General features: G+C 38.5%; 1 non-coding gene and 1 pseudogene across 1 annotated transcript; both read right to left on the minus strand.

Annotated features, from left to right (window-relative positions):
• Positions 1–5,581: 5,581 nt before the first annotated feature.
• On the minus strand, positions 5,582–5,689 carry LOC130971219 (small nucleolar RNA R71). The gene has a single exon (XR_009082451.1). It is a non-coding gene; the product is annotated as a small nucleolar RNA R71 (small nucleolar RNA).
• Positions 5,690–13,908: 8,219 nt separating this feature from the next.
• LOC130965837 (uncharacterized) lies at positions 13,909–14,944 on the minus strand (annotated as a pseudogene).
• Between the last annotated feature and the right edge of the window lie 1,265 nt (positions 14,945–16,209).

Genomic DNA, 16,209 nt, shown 5'->3' on the forward strand with positions numbered 1-16,209 from the left:
TAATATAGATTAGAAGGTTAGATTTAATTCTAGTTTATTAGCCATGAGGAATTTATTTTCAAGTTAGTGTTCAAGTGACAACTCTTACAAGAATCACAAGAACGCATATAGAATAAGGGTTATTCTTTCGATCTATCTAGATTCATAAGATGATGAACGAAAGTAATCCTTGAAATTGAATCAATACATTAATTAAAATAGAATAATAATAGTTTTAATCCATAGAAATAAACAGCGCTCCTAACTTTAACCAAGGAGGTTTAGTGGCTCATGACTCAGAGAGAAAACTAGGGTTCATAAAATGTGAAAGTGCGGATGAGAGAGATCCCTCCGAAGGCTGAATTGTTTCCCTTTTATATCTAACCTAATTTGATTTGAAACTAAAAATAAGATAATAAATTCTAAACCTAAAAAATTTTGTTTGTAATTAACAATAACTAAAATAAAATAAAATAGAGTAATTAAAAGCTAAATCCAACTAAAGATGCTTCATTAGTGAGAATGTGATCCGGATCATTGGCGCTAAATGCCAGATCCAGTGTTTAGCTCCCTTGTGGGCAGAAAGCTCCCATTCGTCTTTGGCTTGCTGGAGCTAAATGCTAGGCTTGGCATTTAGTGCCCTAGTAGGCAGAAAGCTTCCTCACACTGCTGAGTTGCTGGCGCTAAATGCCCAGGTCCGCGTTTAGCGCCAGCTTGGAAGATTCGAATTCTTCTTCTCTTCTCGCATACAAACTCTGCCAAACTGATTCGAATTTCACCTGAAATAATTAAAATATCAAAGCAACTCAAAGTAGCATCCAAAGAGGTTCCAAACACTAAAATAAGATCAAAACTCATTAAGTTCTAACTTAAAATAAATAGAAAATAAGGAAAAGATGCTCACGCATCACAACACCAAACTTGAATTGTTGGTTGTCTTTAAGCAACTAAAAATAGTATAGGATTGACAAGAGAAAATGCCTGAGACTTGAGTGTTCATTTAAGCTCTTGTCCAATTACTGAGTGAGGTTGATGGTACTGTGATTCTAATAGGTTTGGCATCTCATTATCCTTTGAAGCTCAGGAATATTGATATCCTTCAGAACTAAAACTCGAATGATATTATGCATTCTTTTATTCTTTAAGCTCTGATTGTTCCTTGAACGTAGCTTTTTCCTTTCTTTTCTTTGGTGCTTTGCACCTTAGGTCTAGCCGTGACTTTAAATGTTTTGTGTCAAGTTTATCTTGACACAAAAACATCATAAGCACTTAACTAGGGAGTTTTTTGAAGTCTAATTTTTCTTTTAATTTCTCCCAATCAGTGGTACTCAAAGCCTTTGGCATACTTTGTAATTGCATTTGGTCTCGACACTTAATGCTCTGTCTCAAGGGTTACTTAACACATTTACACCACAAGCATATAGTTAGAAAAATAACTCTTTGAGCTTTTAATTATGTTTGACCTTCCTAACCATTGATGCTCAAAGTTTTGGACTTTTTTTTGCTGTTTATTTTGCTTTAAGGACCAATTTCTTACTTACTTTAGAGAATCTATAATATTTCTCCAAGTTTCTGTACCTCGGGAGTCAACACTCTTAACTTCAATATCAATTATGCACTGTTTAGTTCATACATTCAAAATTATAGATAATATTATGATGAGCGGATAATTTATACGCTTTTTGGCATTGTTTTTAGGTAGTTTTTAGTATGTTTTAGTTAATTTTTAGTATATTTTTATTAGTTTTTATGCAAAAATCACATTTCTGGACTTTACTATGAGTTTGTGTGTTTTTCTGTAATTTTAGATATTTTCTAGATGAAATTGAGGGACTTGAGCAAAAGTCTGATTCAAAAGCTGAGAAAGGACTGCAGATGCTGTTGGATTCTGACCCCCCTGCACTCGAAGTGGATTTTTTGGGGTTACAGAAGCCCAATTGGCGCGCTCTCAATTGTGTTAGAAAGTAGACATCTTGGGCTTTCCAGCAATGTATAATACTTCATACTTTGCCCGAGATTTGATAGCCCAAACTGGCATCCAAACGCTCACCAGAGACCCTTTTCTGGCGTTAAACGCCAGAACTGGCACCAGAACTGGAGTTAAACGCCCAAACTGGCATCCAAGCTGGAGTTTAACTCCAAGAATGGCCTATGCACGTGAAAGCTTCAAAGCTCAGCCCAAACACACACCAAGTGGGCCCCAGAAGTGGATTTCTGTAATATCTGCACTTAGCTACTTATTTTCTGTAAACCCTAGTAACTAGTTTAATATAAATAGCACTTTTGACTATTGTATTTTATCTTTAGATCATCTTTTGATCTCTTGATCACCTTGAGGGAGGCTGGCCATTCGTCCATGCCTAGACCTTTCTCTTTTATGTATTTTTCAACGGTGGAGTTTCTACACCTCAGAGATTAAGGTGCGGAGCTCTGCTGATCTTCATGAATTAATGCAAGTACTATTGTTTTTCTTTCAATTCACGTCTACTTCTTCTCCAAGATATACTCTTGTACTTAATTCGTTACTCGCTTAGCCAAGATCTGCGTGCCTGACAACCATAAGCAGTCTACATGATGTTCAACGTAGTCATTGGACGACAGCCGGAGTATAATCTCTTTGGTCTCTGATCCACGGATTTGACTCACCTCTCCTGACAACAGAGCATTCGAAACCGTGAGATTAGAACCTTCGTGGTATAGGCTAGAACCAATTGGCAGCATTCCTGAGATCCGAAAAGTCTAAACCTTGTCTGTGATATTCTGAGTAGGATCAGGGAAGGGATGACTGTGACAAGCTTCAAACTCACGAATGTTGGGCACAGTGACAGTGTGCAAAAGGATAGAGAGATCCTGTTCTGACTCAAGTGAGAACCGACAGATGATTAGCCGTGCGGAAACGTACCTGGACCATTTTCACTGAGAGGACAGATGGTAGCCATTGACAACGGTGACCCACTAACATACAGCTTGTCATGGAAGGGAGCACGCATGATTGGATGAAGACAATAGGAAAGCAGAGGTTCAGAAGCAACAAAGCATCTCCAAACGCTTATCTAAAATTCCCACCAATGGATTACATAAGTACCTTTATTTTAATTTACGTCTTATTTATCTTTTAATTATCCAAACCTCATAACCATTTGAATCCACCTGACTAAGATTTACAGGATGACCATAGCTTGTTTCAAGCCGACAATCTCTGTGGGATCGATCCTTACTCGCGTAAGGTTTTATTACTTGGACGACCCAGTGCACTTGCTAGTTAGTTGTGCAGAGTTGTAAAAGTGTGATTGCAATTTCGTGCACCAAGTTTTTGGCGCCGTTGCCGGGGATTGTTCGAGTTTGGACAACTGACGGTTCATCTTGTTGCTTAGATTGGGTAATTTTATTTTATGTTTAAGATTTTTTATTTTTATTTTCAAAAAATACAAAAAAAATTAATAAAATCATTAAAACCAAAAAAATTGTATTTCTTGTTTGAGTCTAGTGTCAAATTTTAAGTTTGGTGTCATGCATGTCTTTTTTTTCTTAAATATTTTCAAAAATATGCTCTTGATGTTCATCATGATCTTCAAAGTGTTCTTGGTGTTCATCTTGACATTCAAAGTGTTCTTGCATGCATTATTTGTTTTGATCTTAAATTTTTATGTTTTGATTCATTTTGTTGTTTTTCTCTCTCCTCATTAAAAATTCAAAAATAAAAAAAAATCTTTTCCTTTTTCTTCTCATAATTTTTGAAATTTTGAGTTGACTTGGTAAAAAAAATTTTAAAATTTAGTTCTTTCTTGTTAGTCAAGTCAAAATTTCAAATAAAAAAAATTTATATCTTTTCAGTAAATAATACAGAGAAATGAAGGATCAGAACATAAAGCAGAGGAAACATAGAGAAAAAGAGCTCACTGGCACCAGAATGGTTATCATTCTGGGTGTTTAACACCAGCTAAGATATCATTTTGGGCGTTAAACGCCAGAATGGACAGCATTCTGGGCGTTTAACGTCAGAAATGGCAGCATTCTGGGCGTTTAGAAAAACCCCCAGTAAAGAAGGATTCCTGGCGTTTAACGCCAGCCAGGGTATTTGGCTGGCCATTAAACGCCCAAAGAGGTAGCCAAGTGGGCGTTAAACGCCAGAATGGATGGTATTCTGGGCGTTTAACACCAGAATGACACAAGGGAGGTAATTTTGTTTCTAATTTGAATTTTTTTCAATTTTTCATGTTTTAATTCATAACTTTTTGCATCAAACATATTTTAAACATTCATCTTTCAATTTTTTTATGTTTTTGAAAATTTTCAAACTAATTTTTCAAAAATCTTTTTCTTAACCTTATCTCATATTTTCGAAAATCCTTGCTAACAATTAATGTTTTGGTTCAAAATTTTCAAATTTGTTACTTTCTTATTAAGAAAGGTTCAATCTTTAAATTCTAGAATCATATCTTTTAGTTTCTTGTTAGTCAAGTCATCAACTTTAATTTTAAAAATCAAATATTTTTAATTTTTTTCAATTCTTTTTCAAAATAAATCTCAATCATATCTTTTTAAAATTTTAATTTCAAAATCTTTTTCTAACTTCTTATCTTTTCAAAATTATTTTCAAATACTTTTCAACTAACTACTTGACTTGTCTGTTTTAATTTAAAAAGTTTACTATTTCTTATCTTTTTCAAAACCACCTAACTACTTTTCCACTTCCAATTTTCGAAAATCACTAACCACTTTTTCAAAAATCGTTTTAATTAACTAATTGTTTTAGTTTTGAATTTTATTGTATTTCTTTTTCAAATTTTCAAAACTAACTTAATTAATTAAATAAAAATAAAAATATTTTCCTTTTCCCTCTTTTAAAATTTGAATACTCTCTCTCTCATCTCTCTCTATTTATTTGCTAACACTTCTCTTCTACTCATAATTCGAACCCCTCTCTCTTCTCTCTGTTCGAATTACTCATCTCTTCTCTCTATCTCATTCTTCTATTCTTCTGTTCCTTTGACACCTCAAGGAATCTCTATACTATGACATAGAGGATTCCACTAATCTCTTTGTTCTCTTCTTTTTCATGAGTAGGAACAAGAATAAGGACATTCTTGTTGAGGCTGATCCTGAACCTGAAAGGACTCTGAAGAGGAAGCTAAGAGAAGCTAAAGCACAACACTCCGGAGAGGATCTTACAGAAAATTTTGAAAAAGAAGCAGACATGGCAGCCAAACCCAACAACAATGCTAGAGATGCAAGAAAGATGCTTGGTGACTATACTGCACCAACTTCCAACTTCTATGGAAGAAGCATCTCAATTCCTGCCATTGGAGCAAACAATTTTGAGCTTAAGCCTCAATTAGTTTCTCTAATGCAGCAGAATTGCAAGTTTCATGGACTTCCATCAAAAGATCCTTATCAGTTCTTAGCTGACTTCTTACAGATCTGTGATACTGTTAAGACCAATGGGGTTGATCCCGAGGTCTACAGACTTATGCTTTTCCCCTTTGCTGTAAGAGACAGAGCTAGGATATGGTTGGACTCACAACCTAGAGAAAGTCTGAACTCTTGGGATAAGTTAGTTAGTGCTTTCTTGACCAAATTCTTTCCACCTCAAAAGATGAGCAAGCTTAAAGTGGAAGTCCAAACCTTCAGACAGAAGAAAGGTGAATCTCTCTATGAAGCTTGGGAAAGATACAAGCAATTAACCAAAAAGTGTCCTTCTGACATGCTTCCAGAATGGAGCATCATATATATATATTCTATGATGGTCGGTCTAAATTGTCCAAGATGTCATTGGACCATTCTGCTGGTGGATCTCTTCATCTAAAAATACCTGCAGAAGCCCAGGAACTCATTGAGATGGTTACAAATAACCAGTTCATACACTTCTGAAAGAAATCTTGTGAATAATGGGATGACTCAGAAGAAAGGAGTTCTTGAAATTGATACTCTGAATGCCATATTGGCTCAGAACAAAATATTGACTCAGCAAGTCAATATGATTTCTCAGAATTTGACTGGATTGCAAGCTACATTTGGCAGTACTAAAGAAGCCTCATCTGAAGGAGAAGCTTATGACCCTGAGAATCTTACAATGGAAGAGGTGAATTACATGGGAGAACCTTAGGGAAACACCTAATCCTTCATGGAGAAATCATCCAAATTTTTCATGGAAGGATCAACATAACCATCAACAAGGCTTCAATAATAATAATGGTGGGAGAAATAGGTTTGGCAATAGCAAGCCTTTTCCATCCTATTCTCAGCAATAGACAGAAAATTCTGAGTAGAGCCGTTCCGGCTTAGCAAACATAGTCTCTGATATATCTAAGGCCACTCTCAGTTTTATAACTGAGACAAGGTCCTCCATCAGAAATTTAGAGGCACAAGTGGGTCAGCTGAGTAAAAGAGTTACTGAAACTCCTCCTAGTACTCTCCTAAGCAATACAGAAGCGAATCCAAAGAGAGAGTGTAAGGCCATCAAGATAACCAAAATGGCCGAATCTACAGAGGAGGAAGAGGCAGTGATCTCTAGTGAGGAAGACCTCACTAGACGTCCACTGACCACTAAGAAGTTCCCTAATGGGGAACCAAAGGAATCTGAGGCTCATACAGAGACCATAGAGATTCCACTGAACTTACTATTGCCATTCATGAGCTCTGATGAGTATTCTTCCTCTGAAGAGGATGAAGATATTGTTGAAGAGCAAGTTGCTCGATATCTAGGAGCAATCATGAAGCTGAATGCCAAGTTATTTGGTAATGAGACTTGGGAGGATGAACCTCCATTGCTCATCAATGAACTGAATGCCTTGGTTCAGCTGAAAATACCTCAGAAGAAACCGGATCCCAGAAGGTTCTTAATACCTTGTACTATAGGCACCATGACCTTTGAGAAGGCTCTGTGTGACCTGAGGTCAGGTATAAACCTCATGCCACTCTCTGTAATGGAGAAACTAGGGATCTTTGAGGTACAAACTGAAAGAATCTCACTAGAGATGGCAGACAAATCAATAAAAAAGGCTTATGGACTTGTAGAGGATGTCTTAGTGAAGGTTGAAGGCCTCTACATTCCTGCTGACTTCATAATCTTAGACACTGGGAAGGAGGAGGATGAATCCATCATCCTTGGAAGATCCTTCATAGCCACAGCAAGGGTTGTGATTGATGTGGACAGAGGAGAGTTAGTCCTTCAATTGAATGAGGACTACCGTGTATTTAAGGCTCAAGGATCTTCTTCTGTAAACATGGAGATGAAACATGAAAAGCTTCATCCTATTCTCTCCATACAGAGTCAAACAGAGCCCCCGCATTCAAACTTTAAGTTTGGTGTTGGGAGGCCACAATCATGCTCTAAGCACTTGTGAAGCTCTGTAAGAGCTTCCTGTCAAGCTATTGGCATTAAAGAAGCGCTTATTGGGAGGCAACCCAATCTTATTTATCTATATTAATTACTTCTCATTTTTCTAGTGTTAGTCTATGTTTTCTTTAGGTTGATGATCATGTAGAGTAAAAAAAACAGCTATAGAATTAAAGCAGAATAAAAAATAGCATCAAAAATAGCACACCCTGGAGGACGAGCTTACTGGCATTTAAACGCCACTAAGGATAGCAAAATGGGCGTTTAACGCCCAAAATAGCAGCATTCTGGGCGTTAAACACCAGAATTGGCAGCCAGACTGGCGTTTAACACCAGAAAAGGGTGTCTGGTGTCTGGCTAGCGTTAAACGCCAGTAAGGGTAGCAGAATGGGCATTTAACACTCAGTCTGGCAGCATTCTGGGCGTTAAACGCCAAAATTGGCAGCCAGACTGGCGTTTAACGACAGAAAGGAGCATCAACCTGGTGTTTAACGCCAGAAATGGCACACAGAGGGCGTTTAAATGCCAGAAAGGTGCAGGGATGAGAAATCCTTGACACCTCAGGATCTGTGGACTCCACAAGATCCCCACCTACCCCAACTCACACTCTCTTCTTCACACCTTTCCATAACACTCTTCACCAAACACCATTCACCTATCAAATCCTATCCTCTTTCCCATAATCTCTCCACTATTCACATCCATCCACTCTTCCCCAAAAACCCCTCATAAAACCCCACATACCTCACCATTCAAATTCAAAATATTTCCTTCCCAAACCTACCCATTCTCACACGGATCCCCTCTCTCCCTTACCCTATAAATACCCCTCCTTACCACCCTCAATTTCAAACATCACAAACACTTCTTCACCCCCCTTGGCCGAACCACTCATACACTTCCATCTCCTTCATTTCTTCTTCTTCTACTCCCTTCTTTCTTCTTTTGCTCGAGGACGAGCAAACCTTTTAAGTTTGGTGTGGGAAAAAGCTCTGCTTTTTGCTTTTTCATAACCATTAATGGCACCTAAGGCTGGAGAAACCTCTAGAAAGAGGAAAAGGAAGGCAGTTGCTTCCACCTCTAAGTCATGGGAGATGGAAAGATTCATCTCAAAGGTCCATCAAGACCACTTCTATGAAGTTGTGGCCAAGAAAAAGGTGATCCCCGAGGTCCCCTTCATGCTAAAAAAGAGTGAATATCTAGAGATCCGACGTGAAATGCGAAGAAGAGGTTGGGAAGTTCTCACCAACCCCATCCAACAAGTCAGAATCTGGATGGTTCAAGAGTTCTATGCTAACGCATGGATCACTAAGAACCATGATCAAAGTATGAACCCAAACCCAAAGAATTGGCTCACAATGGTTCGAGGGAAATACTTAGATTTCAGTCCAAAAACCGTGAGGTTGACATTCAACTTGCCAATGATGCAAGGAGATCCTCATCCTTTCACTAGAAGGGTCAACTTTGATCAAAGGTTGAACCAAGTCCTCATGGACATCTGTGTGGAAGGAGCCAATGGAAGAGAGACTCCAAAGGCAAGCCGGTTCAACTGAGAAGGCATGACCTCAAACCCGTGGCTAGAGGATGGTTGGAGTTCATCCAATGCTCTATCATTCCTACTAGCAACCGGTCTGAAGTAACTGTGGATCGGGGTATCATGATCCATAGTATCATGATTATTAGAGAGGAAGTGGAAGTTCATGAGATCGTACCTCTAGAACTATACAAGGTGGCTGACAAGCCCTCCACTTTGGCAAGGTTAGCCTTTCCTCATCTCATCTGTCACCTATGCAATTCAGCCGGAATTACCATAGAGGAAGACATCTTCATTGAAGAGGACAAGCCCATAACTAAAAAGAGGATGGAGCAAACAAGAGAGCCCACTCATGGACCTCAGCAAGAACATGAGGAAGTTCCTCATCAAGAAATCCTTAAGATGCCTCAAGGGATGCATTTTTCTCCACACAACTATTGGGAGCAACTCAACACCTCTTTAGGAGATTTGAGTTCCAATATAGAGCAACTAAGGATGGAGCACCAAGAGCACTCCATTATCATCCATGAAATTAGAGAGGACAAAAGGGTCATGAGGGAGAAGCAACAAAGGCAAGAGAAATTGAGGAGCTCAAGCACTCCATAGGATCTTCAAGAGGAAGAACTAGCTGCCGTCACTAAGGTGGACCCGTTCTTTAATTTCTTTGTTCTTATTTTTCTATTTTTCGGTTTTTATGCTTTATGTTTTGTCTATGTTTGTGTCTTTATTACATGATCACTAGTGTTTAGTGTCTATGTCTTAAAGTTATGAATGTTCCATGAATCCTTCACCTTTCTTAAATGAAAAATGTTTCTATTTGTAAAAGAACAAGAAGTACATGAATTTTGAATTCTATCTTGAAAATAGTTTAATTATTTTGATGTGGTGGCAATACTTTTTGTTTTCTGAATGAATGCTTGAAACAGTGCATATTTTTTATAGTGAAGTTATGAATGTTAAAATTATTGGCTCTTAAAAGAATAATAAAAAAGAGATATGTTATTGATAATCTAAAAAATCATAAAATTGATTCTTGAAGCAAGAAAAAGCAGTGAAAAACACAAAGCTTGCGAAAAAAATGCCAAAAAATAAAGAAAAAAGAAAAAGCAAGCAGAAAAAGCCAATAGCTCTTTAAACCAAAAAGCAAGAGCAAAAAGTCAGTAACTCTTTAAACTAAAAGGCAAGGATAAAGAGGATCTAAGGCTTTGAGCATCAGTGGATAGGAGGGTCCAAAGGAATAAAATCCTGGCCTAAGCGGCTAAATCAAGCTGTCCCTAACCATGTGCTTGTGTCATGAAGGTCCAAGTGAAAAACTTGGGACTGAGTGGTTAAAGTCGTGATCCAAAGAAAAAGAGTGTGCTTAAGAACTCTGGACATCTCTAACTGGGGACTCTAGCAAAGCTGAGTCACAATCTGAAAAGGTTCACCCAGTTTTGTGTCTGTGGCATTTATGTATCCAGTGGTAATACTGGAAAACAAGATGCTTAGGGTCACAGCCAAGACTCATAAGTAGCTGTGTTCAAGAATCAATATACTAAACAAGGAGAATCAATAAAACTATCTGAATTCTGAGTTCCTATGAATGCCAATCATTCTGAACTTCAAAGGATAAAGTGAGATGCCAAAACTGTTCAGAAGCAAAAAGCTACTAGTCCCGCTCATCTAATTAGAACTAAGCTTCATTGATATTTTGAAATTTATGGTATATTCTCTTCTTTTTATCCTATTTTTGTTTTTGGTTTCTTGGGAACAAGCAACAATTTAAGTTTGGTGTTGTGATGGGCGGATAATTTATACGCTTTTTGGCATTATTTTTAGGTAGTTTTTAGTATGTTTTAGTTATTTTTTAGTATATTTTTATTAGTTTTTATGCAAAAATTACATTTCTGGACTTTACTATGAGTTTGTGTGTTTTTTTGTAATTTCAGGTATTTTCTGGTTGAAATTGAGGGACCTGGGCAAAAGTCTGATTCAGAGGCTGAGAAAGGACTGCAGATGCTGTTGGATTCTGACCCTCCTACACTCGAAGTGAATTTTCTTGAGCTACAGAAGCCAATTGGTGCGCCCTTAATTGCGTTGGAAAGTAGACATCTTGGGCTTTCCAGCAATGTATAATAGTGTATACTTTGCCTGAGATTTGACGGCCCAAACTGGCATCCAAACGCCCACCAGAGACCCTTTTCTGGCGTTAAATGCCAGAACTGGCACCAGAACTGGAGTTAAACGCCCAAACTGGCATCCAAGCTGGAGTTTAACTCCAAGAATGGCCTATGCACGTGAAAGCTTTAAAGCTCAGCCTAAACACACATCAAGTGGGCCCCAGAAGTAGATTTATGCACTATCTGCACTTAGTTACTTATTTTCTGTAAACCCTAGTAACTAGTTTAGTATAAATAGCACTTTTGACTATTGTATTTTATCTTTGGATCATCTTTTGATCTCTTGATCACCTTGAGGGTGGCTGGCCATTCGACCATGCCTAGACCTTTCTCTCTTATGTATTTTCCAACGGTGGAGTTTCTACACCTCATAGATTAAGGTGCGGAGCTCTGCTGTTCTTCATGAATTAATGCAAGTACTATTATTTTTCTTTCAATTCGCACCTACTTCTTCTCCAAGATATACTCTCGTACTTAATTCAGTAAAGTCAGAATGAAGGGGTGACCCGTGACAATCACCAACTATCTTCGTTACTCGCTTAGCCAAGATCTGTGTGCCTGACAACCACAAGCGGTTTACATGATGTTCAACGTAGTCATTGGACGACAGCCGGAGTATAATCTCTTGGTTCTCTGATCCACGGATTTGACTCGCCTTTCCTGATACAGAGCATTCGAAACCGTGAGATTAGAACCTTCGTGGTATAGGCTAGAACCAATTGGCAGCATTCTTGAGATCCGAAAAGTCTAAACTTTGTTTGTGGTATTCCGAGTAGGATTGGGGAAGGGATGACTGTGACGAGTTTCAAACTCGCGAATGTTGGGTGCAGTGACAGTGTGCAAAAGGATAGAGAGATCCTATTCCGACACAAGTGAGAACCGACAGATGATTAACTGTGCGAAAACGTACCTGAACCATTTTTACTGAGAGGACGGATGGTAGCCATTGACAATGGTGACCCACTAACATACAGCTTGCCATGGAATGGAGCACGCATGATTGGATGAAGACAATAGGAAATCAGAGCTTCAGAAGCAACAAAGCATCTTCAAACACTTATCTGAAATTCTCACCAATGGATTACATAAGTACCTTTATTTTAATTTACATCTTATTTATCTTTAATTATCAAAACCTCATAACCATTTGAATCCACCTGACTAAGATTTACAGGATGACCATAGCTTGCTTCAAGCTGACAATCTCTGTGGGATCGACCCTTACTCGCGTAAGGTTTTATTACTTGGACGACCCAGTGCACTTGATGGTTAGTTGTGCGGAGTTGCAAAAGTGTGATTGCAATTTTGTGCACCATACTACCACATCAAAATAACCAGAACACTCAAAATATATATAACTCAAGTCTTATGCATTTTACTACTTCTTTTCTTTATTTTTTATTTTTCAAACTCAGTGAGCAATACATGAGACATTTTTTAAACTAAACATAGAATATCAAAATAAATAACTATACTAGAAAGCAATAAGACACTACTAATGATCATGCAAAAGCTTTAAACAGATAACAGGAAACATGAAAATCATACTGAAGGACAGAAAATAAGTAGAGCAGCAGATAATGAAACTCAACCACCTCAGTCCTGGTGGATGCTTCCTCCCGAAAATCCTCTCCAGCGTCTCAGCTCCTCAAATTCTTGCTTCTGACTCTGCTGTTCCTCCACTAGCTGACGAAGGAGGGTTGAGTGATTCCGATGCTCCATCCTCAGCTGGTCAACAAAAAAAGTCAGCTGCCCAATAGATGTTGTCAGCTGATCCCAATAGTCATGAAGGAGAAAATAAGATCCCTGAGGCATCTCAGGCTGTTTCGGCCGTGGAGCGGGAACTGGCTCCTGAGGCGGTGCTCGCCCAAGCTCCTTGGCATACTCCATACCCCTCCTAGTGATCGGCCTGTCGATGTCAATAGGGGTGTCTCGCTCAATGCGAACGCGATCAGCCTCACACAGGCAGAAGATGAGGTGAGAAAAGGCCAACCTAGCAGAAGTGGAGGCCTTTGCGGCTATGTCGTACAACTCTAGAGAGATCACACGATGTATCTCCACCTTATTCCCGAGCATGATGTAGTGAATCATGATAGCTCGGTTAATAGTAACCTCGGACCGGTTACTCATAGTGATGATGGAGCGCTGAATGAACTCCAACCACCCCCTAGCCAACTGGCTTTAAATCATGCCTTTCCAGCTGGTATGGCTGACCTCTAGCATCTCTTCTCCACTGTGCTTTGGAGAGGCATATATCAGTGAGGATCTGGTCCAAGCTCTGATCATTAGTGAGCCTGTGAGAGTAAGAGTGGGGGTCCTCTCTGGATGGTGGTAACTGAAGTATCTCCCTCACTCTCTCTAGCCCAAACTCTAAGATCCTCCCTCGAAGCATAGTATGCCAGGTCTTGAACTCAGGATTCACGTCCTTGATATGCTTGTAGGTCACCCAAGCATTAGCATAAAACTCCTTGATCATCAGAATGCCTACATCAGTCATAGGGTTATACAGGAACTCCCAACCCTTCCTCAGAATCTGCTCCCTGATTTCTAGATACTCATCCGGTTACAAATCAAATCGGACCCCTGGAATCACCCGCTTCTTGCTCACAATCTCATGGAAGTGGTCCTTATGGATTTTGGAACTGTAATCGGTTGTTATCAAATAGACCGGTTGTGGGAGCCTTTTCATTTCTCTTTCTTGAAAATGATTCTCCAGTTTTTGACACTATATTGCTCCTATCATCATCAAATTATATTCCCTCTTTGGTCTCCACCAAAGGTGAAAACTCAGGTGCAGTCAACTTCACGTGAAGTTGATAATTGAGAGTCGTTAGATAAAATTTAGTCAAATTAGTCAAATTATTTAACTGCTTTCAGCTATCAACTTCACGTGAAGTTCACTGCACCTGAGTTTTTACCCCTACCAAAACCTCTTCCTTCTTCCTCATGGACTCATCTCCTTCATTACTGTCTTGATCGTCTAACAGGGGCTCCAGTCTGTCACTCTTGGCTCTATCAACTGCAAGGATTTTCTAACAATCACATTATGAACAAAGACAAATATACCAATCTAACCTACCTTTCCTAGTTTACAGATTTCTCTAACTCATTCTCATTACTAGCATCGTCCCTTCTCGCTTTCGAAGAATTTGGACCTCTTCTAGAGCCATGTATAGGATAAATTTAGGATCGTACTTCTGCGATGCGAGGTAGTTTAGAGCTGTAACAACGTCAATTATAACCGGCCTCATGTTAAGCTGCTCTTGAACACACATCGCGACGATAGCAGGAGCTTGGTATAAATTGACAGCATACATAAATAAGATAGAATGCGGTATGCACTTTGATATTTTCACTAACTTCCCATGCCAGTACAGGGTAATAACTTGACCAATAAACATGAAAGAAGATAACAAAAATCTCGATTCCTCTCGAATGAAGGAGAAGAGGTCTTGATATATAGTGTTGAAGACTTCGACGAATAGGGCTTGACAAAGCATTTCAAAACATAGAATTCTTTGGTTGATTATCACATTGTTCAGACTGGAGTCCTTGCCCCATCATTGTTTGGACAGAAGACCCTGAAGTTAATGGAAAGTCGGAATTAGTCACATGCATTACTATTTGTGATGGTTGGTATTGTGGTGGTGCTCTGAGCGACACTGATGGCTCCTCTCTACAGTAATCATGCTCATTCTAAATGTAGTTAAATATATCAACTGTTGCAACCCTTGATCCTCCCTCTTGTTGTCACCAAATCCACTGACATCTTTTCAAGACTGTGACGCTCACCGGCTTGGAAAGAGAGCTTGTATTGGTTCATGGCGTGAGTATAGAGCTGCATTAGTGAATTAGCGGCACTACAAAACTATGTGTACATGGTTCGATCGACTCGTCGAGGCTGGTCGCTATCGACTTTCTCTTCTTCACCATCTGAGGTTAAAAACCATTCCTTTTTGTGATTTCGACAGTGACCTAGCCGTGATTTTTCAGCTATTTGGAGATTTCCTTCTTCTCTCTTTTTTCTCTTTCTCTTCTTTCTCCGCACTTTTGTTTCAGAAATAGAGATTATTCTCAGATGCGAAGTTTTAGGGATTTAAAATTAATGATGAATTTGAATTGAGTACAAACAAATAATTTAAGATACTATTTTGAACATATTATTATGGTGTCCATCTCACAAGCTATGTTATATAATCAATGTGGTAGTTAAGGGTCTACATTCTTATATCACTAATGTCAATTAACAAAAAGACCAACAGAAATTTACATTTTGCAATTTAAAAAATTTATTTGGTCATTTTTAAAATTTAAAGACATAACTGAAACGCGTTAAAAATTTCAAAGGCTATCGTTTTGTCGATTTTTAGCAAATCGATGGTGGTATGATATCTAATAGTCTGGGAGCGAAACCTACTCCTCTTTGCAGGTACCAGTTTTCTATAAGTGCATCAAAGTATCTCGAATTAGACAGGCATCGAAATAAAGAGTAAATAAAAATTTGTAAAAAAAATAAAAGAAGTTAAAAACAATAAATTCGAAAAGGAAATTGGTTGAAATCGAAAAGATTGCGTTGAATTAAAAAAACAGTAAAGGTGCCTTCGACTGGGTCAAAGGACTTCGGGCATGAAGATTAGAAATACTGAAATGTAAATTGCATTCGAAAGATAAACATTTCTTGAAACATAAATTTGCTTGAAAGATAAAGTTTACAGGAAATTTAAAAGGAATGTAAAGACATGTGGAAGGAACCCTTCAGATAATTGACTCGAAGCAGACTCAGAAAGTCCCTGAGATGTGAGTGTGTGTGAGTAATTTCTGAAGTAAAGTTCCAACTTTTATTCTCTAACACTTTTTAATATTTATAGTCTACTTGTGTAACCGATTATTAATTACACGATGCTGTCTTGTATGCGCACTCCCTTGTAACCGTTCCCGCTCTTTTGCTAATAAAACATTACCTATCAATTCCTCACATGGTGAAAACCCTTAACTTCTCCACTTATGTAACCGTTTGATTCACTATCTCGAGCAGCCATTCGATTTCTCATTCAAATACCTATTCGACTGGGCCCACTCGATTTAACAAAGTGTCCGAGATCAAATCTGTATTAAGTAACTCCCAATTAATGCGTGCACGTGCACTTTTTCGACATCTGCTTCTATCCCAATTATTTCTTCAATATTCCCAATTAGTT

The sequence above is a fragment of the Arachis stenosperma genome, chromosome 3, assembly GCF_014773155.1.
Source record: "Arachis stenosperma cultivar V10309 chromosome 3, arast.V10309.gnm1.PFL2, whole genome shotgun sequence".
In the NCBI taxonomy this organism is placed as follows: domain Eukaryota; kingdom Viridiplantae; phylum Streptophyta; class Magnoliopsida; order Fabales; family Fabaceae; genus Arachis; species Arachis stenosperma.